Raw genomic sequence first — 17,605 nt, 5'->3', positions numbered from 1 at the left:
AGCCCCATTAGGAGATTTTTTTGTGTAACATTTCAACTATTGCTACTGTGTGTGGGGGGATTAAAAAATTATGAATCCATACATATATATGTTATCTCTTTGGAAAGGGAATGTTTCCTTGTGCATAGTTAATCAATGATCTATGAAAACAGCAAGGAGGCTAGACTAGAATTTTCTTATTTGCATGGACATAAAGTATTTTGTTGTAGTATTTCTTTCCACCTTAATTATGAAATAAACTATTCAGCAATTTCCCACAAGTTAGAATTTCAAAACCTTGTTTCAGAAATCCAGAGTTGTGATGTTCCAGAACTGGATATGCATCAATCCCCAACCCACCTGGGAGGCAGGTGGGAGGGAAAGCAGCCACTACTGAATCCCAACCTAGTGATGCTGCTTTTGCAGGACTAGCCTGGGGCTCTGCAAACTCAAGCTAATTCTGGGCTTGGTGGCATAAAAGCCTGGAGAGACAGTTTTGTGTTGGACCATCTACAGCATTATTTGACTGAAACCCATATTTGGGGAGCTGCAGCTCAAGTTTTCAAGACTTCTCTTTCTTTAGAAGAAAATGTGGAAAACTTCAGAGCCTCAGGATGGATCAAGGAAATATTTCTCAAATCAGATCTTTGAGCAATGTTTGTTGAATTTAGAGAAAATGTTCAGGTTCAGCAAGCTGATATTTTCTTGCAATACTGTGTTTTGTTAGGAACTCTGTTCATGCACTAAGAAAGACTCCTAAAGTACCTCCGTTTACCTACATAGATCTGAATCTTTCCAGGAGTTTTCATGGGATTCTTGCTCCAGAGGAGAGCTCAAAAATTCCTTTTGCTCTTACTTACCTTTTATTTCTGTTACTCTTTATTGTGCATGAAAGCATGCTCTTTGCTCTTGCTGGGCTAACGAAGATTTATAATGTTTATAAGTTTCCTTTTCCCTCCTAACATGAACCGGAACAGTTTGCCTTACTCAGGTTTCCAGAGGTATGTCTACCTCACTTGCTCAAAATGCATTCCCAGGAACAGACAAGAGCGCATTGTGCCTGCGCGCAATCCACACCACGGCCTTGGGCAGCCTGCCCAAACATGCCTGGCAGGGTCCTAACCACCTACTTACATATTAATACCACCTAAGAATGCCCTGTGTGTTCAGGCCCACAGGATGTTGCATGTGCTAAAGAAGCGTGTTTTCTGCTCAGGCGTTTGCTGGGCACAGAGGCAGGTCTGGGCAGGAGGGCAATCATGGGGAACACCTCAGGGGAAGAGTTATTTCTTCTCTCAGATGTGAAATGGCATTGTCTGCGTGGTCAGTCTCGGGCATTTGTAAGTGAAGAGGTAGACTACCCAAAATATGAGACTTTACAATATGTTAATAAGTTAATATACATATGCATGTTGATATTTATAACTTGATGTATATTTCTAACAGGAGGAAATTACTCAGAGGAAAAAGAAACTTTTCCTTTTTATTTTCCTTTTTCTTTTTGAAAGGACAAAAGGAGAAAACAAAGTCTCTCTTGCTGTATTCTTACTCTGGAGGTATGAGGCAGCACTACGGTTTTTGCAATTAAATGTTGATAATTCCATATGGTAGAAAGTCCACGTAAACAATGACTTTGAACAGGCCACATGCTGAGATACTGACGCTAGGTTAGTGTAGCTATCCCTTCTAGGACAGCTGTAGCTTATACCAGCAATAAAGGCTTTCTGATGGTCTGTTATTCACCACTTCAACAAGCAAAAGATTTTTTATCAATAACAGTACTTTTAGATTAATGTAGTTACTTAAACATTAAAGCTTCTGCAGCATGCCATTTGACAGCATAGTTAAAATTAAAACCGTGAATTAACAACCCAACTCAGACTGACATTATTTTGCAAACCATTCCTAATATGGATCTGGCCATTATTTTACCACTGCCTATCCCAAAAACGTTGCCTGTATGAATAAAATGTTTGCTTTTACAGTTGGTCCATATTTCAGATCTGAATCTCCCAAAAGAGAATAGGAGCAAAGCCCAACGTACTGAGTTATGGTAAAGCTCTTTCAAGGCCGAGGAAAATGTAACTCCCAGAATAAATTACCGTACACGACATTTTCTTTTGGGCCAGTTACCACTTTGTAAGAATCGTTCAAGTGCTCTTATCTGCTGTTCTAAAAGGCTTGCTTTGACGTGTTCAAAAGTTAGCTGCTTGTTACAGGAAGACTTACTTTCCAGGAATACAGAGATTCAGTCTTTCATCAAACTGTTCGTAGCGGTACATTTACTCGCCCTGAAAAAATTATTTCTGTTGATATAGTTCAACTACACTGAAGAAAAATAAAAAGTTCAGTTCTGAACCGATGGTTAGGATGACTGACTGCAAGTCAGGGCTAAGAAATTACTAAATATTGCTTGTGTTAAGAGCAGCATAATTTCTTTATACATCTCACTTGCAATTCCTTAGCCATTTTCTTCCTTCTGAAGAAAAATAGGAGACTTAGGAACTATTTCAAGATGTTTTCTTTTTTTTTTTCTTTTTTTTTTTTTTTTAGACTATGTTTTTACGATCTTATATTTATTATGGGATTTTTCAGCAGCAGGGGAACCACGAAAAGCTTTGGTCCATGATGTGGGAAGTAGCTCTCCAGAAGCATGACCAAGATAGGAATCTCCCTCATTTTTATGAGCTTACAAGTAAAAGTCTCTCAAGACATAAATGAGTCTCTTCATTCTCTAACATTTCCCCTGACTGACTTTAGAAAGCTAAAGCTATAAGTTTTCAGTGGTGTCACTTTTTGGAAGTTTTGTTCCTAACAGATTAGAACTGATGAATAAGGCATGCGACATTCCACAATATCGCAGCTGGGGGATTATGCACCTGGACAAAATTATACCTATTAGTTTGAGGGTTTTTTAAATTATGATATATCTTTTGATAAACCTTCTCGTTATAGCTGAATAGTAGAGACATTATAGGGCATAAATAGAGACATAATAGGAGAAAATAATTCCATGAAAATTATGAGGTTTTAATTTTGAACAAATGTGCCTCTAGCCAGAATTTTTGTGATATGTCTTGTGATTACTGCAAAATGGGAATAGAAAGTGATTATTTAATTCTGAAATATGATGATTTACAATAGAAAATCTGACTCTGAGTTACTTCCACTCAGAGAAACACAACATGCTATGTGTTCTGCTCTGACTAACCAACATAACAATATTGAATGCCAAATTTTTAATACCAAGCACTTGCAGAGAAGTGCTCATGAATGATACACCTTCATTCTGGGAATAATTCTGAATAAATATAAGAAAGTCATAAACTGCTCTTGTACAATTCGCAAATAGAAAAAGGAGGTGAGGTTTGTCTAACAAATTATTTTGAGTGAATTATGCATCCAGCAGCTACCTTGAGTCCCTGATGTGTATTTTCTAAAATTTGCAGGGGATGTCTCTTCTAAAGATTTTGCAACATAATTACCTAGATCAGTCATTCCCCAGCTGGATCCTCTATGGCAGAATCAGTGTGCTCACATATTCCTAGATGAAACTGCTTATACACTGTTTCCTTATGCCACTTCCCCATTACCTTTCTAAGCAGATTTGTCACCTGTTCTGGGAGAAACTGTGGCCTCCATTTCCTTCAGTGACCTAAAATAATTAAGAGCTAAATCTCCTGTCTTCAAGTACTTTTGCATATGCTTAGATTAATGCACATGAGTAGTTTCATTGATTTCAGTGGGTCTATTCATAGGAGCACATTTAAGCAAACTTATTTGCAGGTTTGGGCTCTTAAGAAATTTGTCTCCTAGTGTTATGTTCTGTCTACTTTACCAGTAAATAGATCATTATCACTCAGCAATGTCCGAAACACACATTACTAAGCAAAGCAGCTGTGAATTATCTATAATAAAAATCTATGATGCTGGCATTTATATCATTATTTTCAGTTGTATATTTGTGATTTACATGGAAGTATATGAAATCAGAAAAAAAAGACCCTGCATATTTGGAATCTTCTTTTGCTTTTGAGAGGTACTTGGGTCAGATCCCCAAAGAAAACTTGGCACTTAATTGCAGTTTTCAGAGGTGTTTGGTAGTAAACGTGACTCTGAGCATGAAGGTAAATTGTGTATCTTTTCCAGGCGATTGTGGAGGTAACACTGACACTAGGACAAGTATAAATGTAGATGGCTGTAATGTATTTCACTGCTTGTAACCTATATAGACAGCACTGGAGTGCAGCAGACAGCTGAAGGATCTGGCTTTTGGAAGGGGGAGAGGGAAGGAATATCTAAATGGGTTAGCTGTTAAGAACAAGAAGCTTTTGATTTAAGAAATATTAAAAGTGAGTTCCTGGATTTTATTTCTGACATACACCCAATTAATATGTTTTCCAAAACCGAGACACTGTATTTTCAGGACTCATTTAGCATTAATGGAGTTATTAAAGGGATAATCTAGTACCTGTAAGATGCTTTTTTTTTTTTCCAGGTTTTGTTTCAAAAATAGAGAAGCTGCTTCTGACCTAATTGATTAAAAATGCTTTTATTCAAGAAATAGTGCAAAATGTCTTCTTTTCAAGGCAAATTAATTTGGAGACTGGTGAAAGAGGGAAAAAGGTAATATATACTAGCCAGAATTTGAGCTGGAAATAAACCTGCAGCATAACATGCATTTTAATATTGCTCAGACAGCTATTCAGAACTTCTATTTCTTCATTTGGATGCATAAAACTAGTTTAAAATATCTGTTACAAGACTTCTTCCTGCTACTTCTCCAAATTTCTTGGAAAGGGTATTCTCAAATTTATCTTATGATTTGTCGTTACAAATTTGCACATATGTGAAACCTCACACAAAAATAAGCTGATTAATTAAATAATTTCACTAACTATAGAAAAAAAAAAAAACAGAATAAAATATATATTTTTATTAGGGATTTTTGCAGGTGTGTCTAGCTACCTCACTCCAGATCTAAAAAAAATTTCTTTTTTCTTCCAGTTGCAAAGTTTATCTGCCATCTTACTATGATAATTATATTGATGTATTAATCATCAAACAAATAACTAGAAAAAAAAGCTTATTGTAAAGAGAGAAAGTTATCACCTAGAACTACGTTAAAGTATCTAACTTGATGAAATTTTTCACTAAAGTAAAAAAATAATACAAAACACTATTACAATATTTAAATTTACAATAATTGTACAGCATATATGTACACATATGTTTCATAAACAGATGGATTGCCTATCATACACTAATATTCTGATTGAAAAAGAAAAAGAAAAAAAGAAAAAGAGAAAGAGAAAGAGAAAGAGAAAGAGAAAGAGAAAGAGAAAGAAAAAGAAAAAGAAAAAGAAAAAGAAAAAGAAAAAGAAAAAGAAAAAGAAAAAGAAAAAGAAAAAGAAAAAGAAAAAGAAAAAGAAAAAGAAAAAGAAAAAGAAAAAGAAAAAGAAAAAGAAAAAAACAAACACCACAAAACTATTTACACATCATCTCCTGGTTCTTTGGATGAAGTACTGAACAAAAAAAATATTACCTCTCCCAACAGGTTGACCTTTCCCCTGTGATCTAACCTCACTTTCTTCTCTTTTCTCCTTTTAAATATACTGCTCGGACACAATTTACCACATACAAGAAGAATACCTTACGTAAAGACACATAATCCAGGACTCATTTTAATATTCATGAGTATGTCAGCTTTATTAAAGAAATTCAAGTAGCTAGTGAACAGTGGATTGCATTCCTCCACCATATATCTTTTATCTGGCTGTTAAACTTAAGCATTACAAATGCAGTTTTAACTTATTCTTTGCAATTTAACTCCTTGGCAGACATGTAATACATGCTCTAGATTCTCCAGTGTGCATACCTATATTAACAACCACAACTATTTATAGTTTCTACCATGGTCCTAAAGACATGAAAGTTCCCAGACCTGGCAGGTTAGCTTTGAACTTGCTGAAAGAAATAATCAAAAAAGTTAGGAAGTTCTCCCCTTGGTTTAAAATCTAGAGGTTCATTTCCCACTTCAGGTTTTTTACAGAACTTCCTAGGAAAGTCCAGATTTAGGTTTCAAAAACCACAAGTTAAAAAAGCAATCCCTTATTGTTACTCTTTTTTTTTTATGGGCAAATCTTGACATTTTCCAATTTTATCTCCATCCAAAACAAGAGATCAGTTTAGGAATGAAAAATACAATTACTACATGAAAGGAAATGACATTCAAATGTTGTTAATTAAATGAGGGAGTGGATGTCAATGTTAATGTGTAGGTACATAAAAAGAACCTTATTTTGCAGATGTATGACAGGGCTCCCTGAAGAACACAAGTTTTTCTATATTAATTCCATGGTAGTTGAAAGCTACATAATCAAAAACACCTTCTAAGCTTGGCAGAAATATAACACTGGCTGTTTAAAATAAAAGGTCTGTATGGAAAGTTCAGTTTTGTTTTGTTATTTTTTTTATTCCCCTAGGGTCATTGTGGTGGAGGAAATATTTTTATCTGGGCCTCAGGAAATGGTGGTCTGGCTAGCGGCTGCGGTGGAGCGGATGGTTACATGAACAGTATTTACGTGGGGCAAAGTATGCTGCCACTTATTAATACCTGTCCCCAAAACTCTTGGGCTACAAGAACCAATCAATGTCAATGCCCACCTGGAAATCTCCAGTGAGGAAGGACTGTGGAAGCTACTACCCTGTAACGACCCTTTAATCTGAAGCGAGGTGAGTCAGAAATGCATGAGTAAGACATTGGTGTGAATAAGCAGAACCCTGCTGAGATATTTCAAACAGAAATTCAACAGGAGGCCATCACGTACCTCACTTTCTTATATAAATGGGCTGAAATTACAAGGGACATAGAGAGTTTTCTGATGAAGTCTTTATGTTCTGAATGTGAATACTTGTGGCAGAGGCGATGTGGCAACCTCAAGTTGGCAGAAATATGGCAGCTTTTCTGAAGGCAGTTTTACTGCTTTTCACTCCTCTTTCCAGGACTCTGCAAGTGTCTCTCACATGCCTCTTCTAATATAAGAAAGTCTTTCTCCTGTTCCAGACCTGAAAATTAGTGCATGTAAATCTGTAGAACTATCTGGGTTTTTCTGTTGTAATTACGCCAATTCCAGAGGCCTTTCAAGCTCGTTGCCTTTTCCTTGGTTTCTTCAGAAAATATGGAATACAAATGTTGACATCAGCTGTCAGGTCTGGAGACAGTTTCTGAATTCCCAAAGGATCTTCTACATATAAAGTTCACTTCTAATATAATTTACGAGTTTAATCAACAGTATATGTGTCTTTGACAACTGTTCAGATACAGTCAAGCAGGTATCTTTCTATGTTTTCCTTTTCTCTTTACTACTGGTAGAGTTCATTTAGGAAACTACATCTTTAGGTTATTATATCTTAGCTTTTTTTTATGTATATCATTTTTGAGTTACTTCCCATCATGTTAAGCTCAATTTTTTGTACAGCCTTACTTTATTATGCATTTTTCTCCAAGAAACCTCTAGCCTCCAAGCTTAGTCAACATTTATCTTCCACTTTCTGTTTTATAAAATATGACCAAAAGCACTGTTTCCTTTTTTGTTGGTGGTGGCTGTCCTCTGCTTCCAGATGTAGCATTGTCTTTGTTTTCTGCTGACTTTGCTAAATGTCACCACTCATCTCTTAGCTAAGTGATACAAGTTTGGAAATACTAAGAGAATCTCAGAGGAAAACCTTATTGCAGGCCAGCAATAAAATTTTTTGGGTGTGCTGGCATGGAGGGAGGAGAGAAAGACAATTATAAGATTACAGCTGATACTGGGTATAATTTTTACAACTGGCTAATACAATAAATTAATTATTCCATGCAAAACCACTTAAAAAAACAACAGAGTGCATTAAGAACAGATGACAAAATAGAGTATATTCTGGTTTACCTCTTGATTTGCCAAACCATGGCAGTCCCACTAAAAATGAACTAGTGTTTGGCAACTCGCCTGGTTTTCAACATGTGATGTCTAGTTGGCATGATGGGGAGCTGAACTTTCACCGTAGTCATGATGGATTAACAGCAACTTTGGTAGCACCAGTGGCAGACCAGCAACAGTCTGAGAATCAGACTTTTTGTTTATGTTCACTTTGCCTCAGACCTCATTTTTCTCTCTTCAAATATTTCAGACAAAACCACTCAGTAGTATCCAACAGTGAGTCCAGGGAGATAATCTTGTTTTGTACACATTGAAAAAATTCTGGCAGTCTTTCCTTTGACGTGCTCCAAGTCTTTTGCACCTGAGAGCAAAGGCTTGACATTTTAAAAGGATGCATAGCATTGATATAAACCCAAACCCATTCTAACTTAGACAAGTGAGGAACTTTTGGGAAATCATGTAGGTTGAAAGGGTCTTCAGGACATCTCTAGTCCAACCTTCTGTTCAGAAAAAGGTCAAAATTCAGGTTGCTCAGGACTTTGTCCCATCAGGTCTTGAAAACCTCGAAAGGTGGATTCCACAGCCTCTCTGTACAACCTACTCTAGTGTGTGATTTTCTTCACAGTTAAAAATATTTTTCCTTATATCCAGTCAGAAGCTTCCCCATTCCAGTTAAGTCCATTATCTCTTGTACTCTTGCCATTCGCCTCAGTAATAGACTTAGCTTTGCCATCTTAAGAGCCTGCTCATAAGTGTTGAAAAGCAGTTATTAGGTCCCCCTGCAGTCACCTCTTCAGGCTGCACAAACCCAGCTGCCACAGACATTCTTCATAGGGAATGTGCTCTAGGCCCTGGATTATACTTATTTACATCTTTCTTGCATTGGTTTCCCAAAACTGAGCACAGTATCTTGGTGTGGCCAAGTAAAGGAGAATAATCACTTTTCTCAACATACCATTAATATAGTTAATATGGAATCATAGAACAGCCCCGGTTGGAAAGGATATCGAAATATCATCTGATTCAACCTTTCATCTCACTAACATAGCCCAAGATGCCATCAGCTTCCAAGACTACCAGGGCTGTTGTGGACTCATGTTTAGCCTGCTTCCCCCCAGATCCTAACCTCCAGGGAGTTTGTCGAACCTCTCCGGAGAGCAGCATGGAGGGCAGGGAACCTTGCTTACCTTTTTTTGTACTGAGGATTTCTTGCTGACATGGAGAAGGGAGCCACCATATTCTATTATAATGTGGAGAGAGCAAAATACTGGGACTTGGAGGAGAAATTAAAAATTCTGCCTAGTAACCTGATAACTCTCTAGGAGCACAAAGGTGTCTAGGATAACTGGAAGCCAAGGAAGAGCTCACTGAGACCTCATTGTCATAAGAAGCATTAGAAAGCTGGAATTATGATCTGATGAAAAATATTGTATTGAGAGTTACAAAGAGCTTCTTGGTTTGGGTGACAGCAAACTAAATTCTGGTGAGAAAGAAGAAGACTTATGTCCAAGTGAAGTACATTAGACCTTATTAAAGAGGTCAGTGAGCAGATATATCATAAGATGCATAAGAGGAGCAGGCTAGGAAAGGAAACTGGGGTGGATATTTAGGAAGTAGGTAGGAAGCCCTTGCGCTTTGAGGTAGGGAGCCAGGCAATGGGCATTGCCAGGAAAACCAATGCAGAAAAGGAGTAAAAATAGATCAGTTGGGGATCTGCATGGGTAGAACAGAGATCAGGACAGTCTGGGGGTCTATGCCTAACTAAAAATTCTGAGACAAGGCTGTTGCTGTGCACAGTGAATCTCATGATGGATTGACAAAAGATTTCAGTACAATGAGTGAAAATGGAGCTTGGTTATGAGATTACCTGGGGGAGACATTGAACTGAGAAGGCTGTGGAAGCTTGTAGACTACAGACAGAGGGCATCAAGGTTTGCGAATATAGCAGGTGACATCTGTAAAAATAAATAATCTGTGAATATATAATCAAATGCAAAGCATTATGCGTATTTAAAAGACAAAATATTTTCAAATGTTCTGTTTTTTTGAGTTCTTGACTGTGTCATTATAACTTTTGGTTGTATATAATATGCATAAAACTGAAGTCTGTTTTTTTTACTTGCATTGTATTATATACTCTTGTAAGCAGATGAGTTTACATTTCAAATAAAAAACAGAGTAGTCTATTTCTCTACCTTAGTTTTATTGACAAATACGCAACATCAGCAGAGCTCCCTGAAGGAAACTCAAAGGCTGTTCAGCCTTCCGTCTTCTATAAACTGAGATTTTTGCATCAAGGAAACACTGAAATTAATTTTTCTCCCTTTTGGTTGCCTCCATCTGGAATTAGGAGTAAGAATCTCTGCCTTCTTAAATAACAGATTTTGTGTAGACCATTCACAGAGGTTACTATTTTATGCACATGAGTAATGCAGCCTCTATAAGTTGAACATGATGTTACCTCTAGAGATGTTATGCACAAGATTTATCTTCAAAGATATTTCTGAACTTATCTTATGCATATTTTTACACTCAGGTTTGATTAGATAACCTGTCAGGCAGGTCTAATTTTTTATTTCCTGTGCCATACTGGGAAGTATCTTTTGCTAACTGCACATTCATAAAATTATTATTAAGTTTATTAGCACCATCCACAGTTTCTCAACAAGAGGGAAAGAGAAAAAATGAAAGAATGAAAAAGGAAGCAGCAGAAAAGAAGGGGGTGGAGCGAAGGGAAATGTGAATGAAAAGGGGAATGAGAAGGGGAAAGGAAGGAAGGAGAATGAGAAGGGGAAAGGAAGGGGAAGGGGAAGGGGAAGGGGAAGGGGAAGGGGAAGGGGAAGGGGAAGGGGAAGGGGAAGGGGAAGGGGAAGGGGAAAGGGGAGGGGAAGGGGAAGGGGAAGGGGAAGGGGAAGGGGAAGGGGAAGGGGAAGGGGAAGGGGAAGGGGAAGGGGAAGGGGAAGGGGAAGGGGAAGGGGAAGGGGAAGGGGAAGGGGAAGGGGAAGGACCTTACTATCATTTCAGCAAATCTCTATATATTTCTTTTAAAACTATGCCACTTTGTCACCTTGCAGAAGGTGTCACTTAGCTACTTCATGCTTCTAATCTTCTTTGCCTGCTTCTGATTGTTTGGGTAGGCTAATCTCTTGTGATTTGTCATCACCATGGGGATCCCAAGAGGTATCACCAGGCTCATCAATGGAAGGAACCAGGATGAATCGTGGAATACATAGTCCAGGCAGACACTCTGCCCTGTAGAGAAGGTTGGAAGCTTGAAGCACTGACCTGTCACTCCCATGAGACCACATGTCAGTATTTCCACACAGAAATATTTTCTTTCTCAGCTAAAGTATTTTGGGGGCTGATTTTTTTTTTCATCAAAATGTCAACATTTGACACATATAATGTCAGTTTTCCAGTCATTCTACAGTAAATTGCACCTGATAGAAATGTATGTGTATCTCTTCTATTTCTCCATACTAGCTGTTTTTTTCAATAAGAAATTATGGAAAAAAGTGAAGATGTGTCAGAATCTATAGGCGCTAATAGTGGGATTCATCTGACCAAATACAAAAATCTATAACTGAGACATCTCCATCTGAGATTGTCACCCTGGACTCTTTTCATAATCAATGGAGAGAAATAGGCTCTTTTAGGGTATGATTCATCTCATCCTGAAGTAGATGGCTAAAATAGGTCAGCTGAATCATGTTTTAGAAGCACCTATTTCTTTCCATTGGCAGTAGAGGGAATCTATGGTGACAACTTCAGGCATTGACAGCTCAAGTTAAGCAAAATTACTTATGCCTTAAGAGTCCATAGAACAGTTGTGCATAAACTTGTCCTTTTGCACCATAATTTCACATGTTCATCTTGTTTCCAAATATTCAATGACTTCTTCTTTTCCCCTTTCTCCCTGTTAAAACAATATTTTTAGTTTCATTTTTTCCCTACCTACATTGTGCTCTGCATCCTTTTTCTATTCCCCTCATCACCACAAAATCAAGCTTCAAAGCAGTAATTTTAAACCAATATCTGAGATAAATGCATCCCATAGTACACAAAATGTGGCATTCTGTAGTACTGCCTACTTTTCTTGTTAGTATCACCACTAGTCTGTGGTCTTTGAAATACAAGTCTCATAACCAAATTATACCAGTTGTCTGATGTAGGAGGCCAAGATCAGGCAAAAGATACTCCCAAGTTGTTTCCACACATGGACTACACAGCATCCTTTCACAAAGGTTGTCATTTAACACAATAACAAATTTCCAACATTCCTGTACCTATCTGTAAATGCCACAAGTTAGAAAACTGTTCTCCTTGTCACCTTCACTCACATGTGAAGCAAGGATTTTTCAGTAGTTACCAGAGGCTTAGGAGTGAAGACTGCAAATACAAAGTCATATGAGTGATATTAGTAGGCAGTACAGTGAACACAATCCTTCTGCATTTTGCCATGCCTCAATCCTAGAAGTATGTGCCAAAGACAGTGATCTCTCTTTTGAGCTTTTCTAGAATTAAGTGTAAATTAAAGTCTAAACAGCGTTTGCAGATCTTTGCATTCATTCTTTGCATTTATTCCATTAATTTCTCCAACATGGAGCATTGCCTTAGCAGAATCCTGAAGGAAAGCAAATAGCAATAACTCTGACTTCCCTCTGGGTAAATCCCTGCAAAGGGATATAAAAGCGTGAGGAATGGGGTATGAATTTAACTTCAATCCACCAGTAATCTGATTGGGCTAAATCCGGGGTGGAGAACTCAGATTAACTCCCAGCTACGTACTGCAGGTTTTCAAATTTTCACAGGGTAAAAAGCAAAAAGGAGCTCTTAGATCATCTAATCTGCTTTCTTCTTGATCACAGGCACTTATCTTTCACACAGTTATCCCTACCTTGAGCCAAATAGTTCCACTGCAACTAAAGTATATCTTCCTGAGAGGCATCTAATCTTGATTTGAAGATCTCAGGAGATGGAAAATCCACCACTTCCCTCTATAATGTGTTCTGATAGCTAATAGCTATCAGTATTAAAAATGTGTGCCTTATTTCCAATTTGAATTCCTCTGGCTTCGGGCTCCAGCCTTTGGTTCTTATTATGCCTTTCTCCACTACATTATGGAGTCCTTTCATATCCATTATTTTCTGCCTGAGAAGGTATATATGCCATAACCAAGTCACCTCTCAATCTTCTTCCTCATAAACAGAAGGATCCAACTCTTTAAATCTCTCACCAGAAGGCATTTTCTCCCGTTTTAAAACATTTCTGCATTTCCTCTCTACCCTCTCCAGTAGCCCCACTGTGGTTTTCTGAAAATGTGGACTGCAGAGTTGATACAATACACCAACATTTTCCTCCTCAAGTTGTAACAGAAAGATCAGCTCTGTTGCTCCCCACTGACCATTCAGCAATTCTGTTGGGTTTTTTGCTCTATCATCTCATTTTGAGCTACTATTTGGTTGCTTGTCTTGTATGAATCTTCCATATTTTTAAGTCACTGCATCCAGTTATGCAGTTCTGTGGTTTTCATTGTTGTTTCTAGAAAGGTAACTTAATATTGGGCTGTATTAAAGCACCGTGTTTTTAATAACATGGTTTTCTGAGTGATCTTTTCCATCTCCACAGTGTTCTCTTTGTTATTTACCACTGACTTATCCATAAATGCTTCCAGGAGAAATTTAACTTAAGTTGATGGGCTTTTAAGAAAAACAAAACCAAAACAAACAAAAAAACAGCAAAATCAACAACAACAACAACAACAAACCTTGCAATCCATCCTCTTGTACAAGTTCTTGTGGAATTAGAGGAGAAACATCCCATGTCACCTTTGCAATGTTTTGCAGAAGAATAACAGCAGGGGAAGGGGTCTGACAAGTGACATTGCCTGGTTACCTTCTATAGCTTTCTTTTTCTGTCAGGACTTGTTCAAAATTTCTATCAATGTCTTGAACGTTTCTCCAACTGCTCCTAGGAATTCTTAAATGCTGGCTACCAAGTGCTGCTGATTTAAGAATGTTAATCACTAGTTTTTGTTGTTCCACATCCTCTTTGATTACTAATGAGGAATCCTCTTTGTTATCTTCGTGTAATGCAAGTGAAGCTGAACATTTTTTCACCTTGGAATGGTTAATTCAACCAGAGACATTAGTTTTGATAGATCTTAAAGTATTCAATAATCTGGAATGCACTGGATCAACAGGTATGGCAGAATTTGAATGTCATGCCACAACCAGAAAAGAGTTTTACTTTCTTACGCTTTTACATTCATCTGTCACCCATGAAGTGGGAAAGGAAAGCTCAAATGTCCCTTTTTCACTGCGAATAAGAATGTGACCCTGTTCTCTTGTCTCACAGGAAATGGTTTAAGCACTGAGATAAAGGAATTCTGGACTGACTTCTTGACTTCTTCTTCCATCTTTTCTAAGTCCCTAGGGAGACATTGCTCCAGTGAAAGTAAATGGAAATGGACATTAAAAGGTTCTTTTTTGGTATGTTGAAAATTTTTAAAAAATCTATTTGGATTTAGCTGAAATCAAATATATCACTTTGCCAAACACAAAAAATTCAACAATTCATAAACACGTGTATAAGTATACCATTTTGCTCTTTCAGATTCAAAGCAGAAATATTTATTTAAAAGTCTACACTTCCAACTTTATATGAGTAGTTTTGCCATCTCAACTTTCTGAAATTTCTGCCGTGCATGTAGATTATTTTGTTTGTATAAAAGTTAAAAATGCCATCCTGTTTATAGTTCAGCTTAGCATACATTTTCCTCTTGTTTCACTGGCTGCTTATAGTAATTTTCTGTGCTTTATAGGTTCTACTGGGATATAGATAGCTAAAGTTTTTATTATATCTGTCAACACAAAGTATTGCATTAATACTGTCATTTTGGATGTTCCATCTACTCTTCAACCAAATATGGAACTTATCCCACCCATGAGATGGAGCCCACTCTGTGCAGCTCCTTGGCCTAACAGAAAGAGGTCCCAATGTCCCAGTGTTCCACAACAGCAAAATCTGCATCTTCAAATATGTTGTGCAACCAAAGTACTGTCTTCCGCCCTTGCTTTTGGGGTCAGAAAGATTTCCCAGCAGATCATGTTTATTGTCTTCTTCACAATTGTGACACCATCCTGTGCCCTGCTGTTTTATTTAATGTCAGTGATATAACATTATTATAAAGATTTACTGAATGAGTTCTTAAAGCTTCCCAGCCTTGGCGCAGTTAACTTGTGGTCTGCTCTTCGGAAAATAACTGAAAAAAGTCCACAGGTGATCTGAGGCAATACACAACAGGGTTCCTAGCCGGTGTCTCTACTGTTAATTAAAAGAGGTTCAGGAACTACTCTCTTTCCCAGAGTACAACGGCAACAACTGGTGAAGTCTACACTGCTTAGGCACAGACACTTACACTTAGGCGTAGATACTTAGCATAGATGCTCACAATTCATTAAGGTCAGCAAAAATACCTAGAAGCTTACTATTTTTTTTAGATATCTAATTTCCTTTTTTACAGGATGTTAATTTAGACAACTTGAAATTCAGACCTCAAATGCTCCTGCTGAACCAACCTTGTATTATTTGATCACCTATGGCTTAGATTCTCTAACACCCCCTTTACCCAGGGACAGGCATTTGTCTAAAAGTCATTGCTGAGGTCCATTTCTTCACTGGCAGGAGAAGTCCTTACACAGAGAAACCTGATAGTATAAAACCTCAGGTCATCCTTAAAATGGGAGATGTCCAGCTGGGCTCCAGTTAAGGCACACAGATTTGAGGCACTGCCTTAACTGCTGAGATGGATACACTTATAGAGTAGGAGCTGGCATCTGTGGCAAATGAATCTGGGAGCCCAGCTGAAGTGAAGAGCCCAGCATCACCACCCAGCACTGCCCGGTGGGGCTTTCCTCAGCTACCTGGGAGCCACCCAAGCCAGAGGCCTGAAGTTAGAGATTGTGAATGATTTCCATGTAGTGAAAAAAAAAAAAAAAACCCCACACACCTAACATGCATTTCAACAGATGTTTTATCCTGGAGTGGCCACAAATTCAGAGACTGGTGGCTTCCTCTGAATCATACGGTACTAGAGCCCTAGACAGAAAAGTGGATTAGATTATATTGACAATCAGTGCCTATTCAAATGCCCATTTTAACTGGAAGACTGCACATAGCAAAGAACAATGCAAAAAAAATACAAAAAAAAATCTCACCTTTCCCTATTGTTATGTAATGTAATAGCCATAAATACATATACTTCTTAAGTAAATTTAGAGGTTATGTACCACCTTGTTTCTTATTACATTTATCATAAAAGCTACTCAGTGCAGACCAGTACTGTGTTAGGGAAATGAGAGGAGCACTTATTCCTTCACATTAGTTAACGTGTCAAAAGCTTTTTATCTCAAAGATATTAAATGGTAAGAACAGTGTATTTCAACTTCTAAATTGTCATACATCAAAGATTTTGGAGGATTTCTTTTTTAAATTGACAGTTGTCATTTAACATACAGTATGATCCAAAGCATATTATTTTTGAATGTTACCAGGGAGATTTCATTGGCTTTTGTGACATTTCCAGTCTTTGGTATAATTGGCTAACAGCTTTTTTAACCTAATGCCTTTTAAGAAATAGTGTACCTAGCGGTCTGGGGTATCACATCTTCTGTTTTCTCTTTTCTTTGTTGTCCAAAAATGTTACCGTAATGATAAAAAGTGACATTATTTTAAAAGATAAGAAACACCAAAATTATTTTCTGTCTGACCTTTACAGTTACCAGAACAAGCGGCTTCTGTTAGCAAAATAGTTCAAGCTTTTTATTTTAAAGGATATTTGGCAGTATTCCATAAGAAAAAAAAAAATACATGTAGTTCTTGTCAGGGGAAGTCATTAAACCCTCTCTCCTTATGCCAGGCTAAAGTTTTAACAAAAATAAAATTCTGGATATTTTAAGATGGAGGAGGAAGTTGACTGTGAGAGGCAGGGATATTTCATATAATGCTCTTTATAAATGTACTAATGTAGTTTTATGCCTTTGACTGCACCACATTGAAGCAAATACAGTGAGTTTACCCGAGAGTTCAAGGAGATTTTGGTGACCTTCATTTCCCAGCCATACATTTATGAATTCCAGAGTTTTCTTCTTCACCCTGATCTGCTCTGTTATTAGAATGATGCTCCTTCTTTAGAGGGGGGGCAGGTTGTAAGACAGATAAATGACTGAATGGCTCAATGGGGTAAATCACTGTATTTACATTTTTTTTAAATAATTACAGCTGCTCCTCAGCCATGCTGTTTGGTCTGTTTTTTTTTTTCCAGGTAATGGCTTACAAATCAATTGTTAGCTCCACTCCATACCTCTCATTGTCTGTTTTACAGGTTACCACAGAACTTCAGAGATGGAAGTGCTTGAGAATTCAAAGACACATCCAGCACAGATCCTTTTAACCACTGTTGTCATTGCTCTGGGTCTTCAGCCCAAGTAAGGATGATATATGTCTTGCTTTTAGCTCACATGACAAAGCTATGACATTGTCACTGATTCTTAAGAAAACCTATGAGTCAAATTGCAATAGCAACAAAAGTTAGAACAAAGGTTTCTTTCTTGTTGAAATACTTTGCTGGTTTACTGTCTTTTGCTCAGCTGGTGGTACTGTACATAGCCTGCAAAAGGATGAAATGCATTTTAGGTGCATGA

General features: G+C 37.5%; 1 long non-coding RNA gene across 16 annotated transcripts in view; it reads left to right on the top strand.

Moving 5' to 3' along the window:
• Positions 1-17,605, top strand: part of LOC110360325 (uncharacterized) — a 206,807-nt gene that overhangs the window by 24,817 nt on the left and 164,385 nt on the right. For 14 of the 16 annotated variants that reach the window (XR_010472155.1, XR_010472153.1, XR_010472172.1 and 11 more), the window contains 2 exons: positions 6,465-6,714; positions 17,287-17,389. This is a non-coding gene — a long non-coding RNA (uncharacterized LOC110360325). Of the gene's footprint in view, positions 1-6,464; positions 6,715-11,038; positions 11,210-17,286; positions 17,390-17,605 lie in introns of all 16 variants that reach the window. The other 2 variants (XR_010472154.1, XR_010472175.1) reach the window with 2 other exon arrangements.

The sequence above is a fragment of the Columba livia genome, chromosome 1, assembly GCF_036013475.1.
Source record: "Columba livia isolate bColLiv1 breed racing homer chromosome 1, bColLiv1.pat.W.v2, whole genome shotgun sequence".
Lineage (NCBI taxonomy): Eukaryota > Metazoa > Chordata > Aves > Columbiformes > Columbidae > Columba > Columba livia.
The sequence above is the reverse complement of the archived record's forward strand: the minus strand, read 5'-3'. Positions and strand labels throughout refer to the sequence as shown.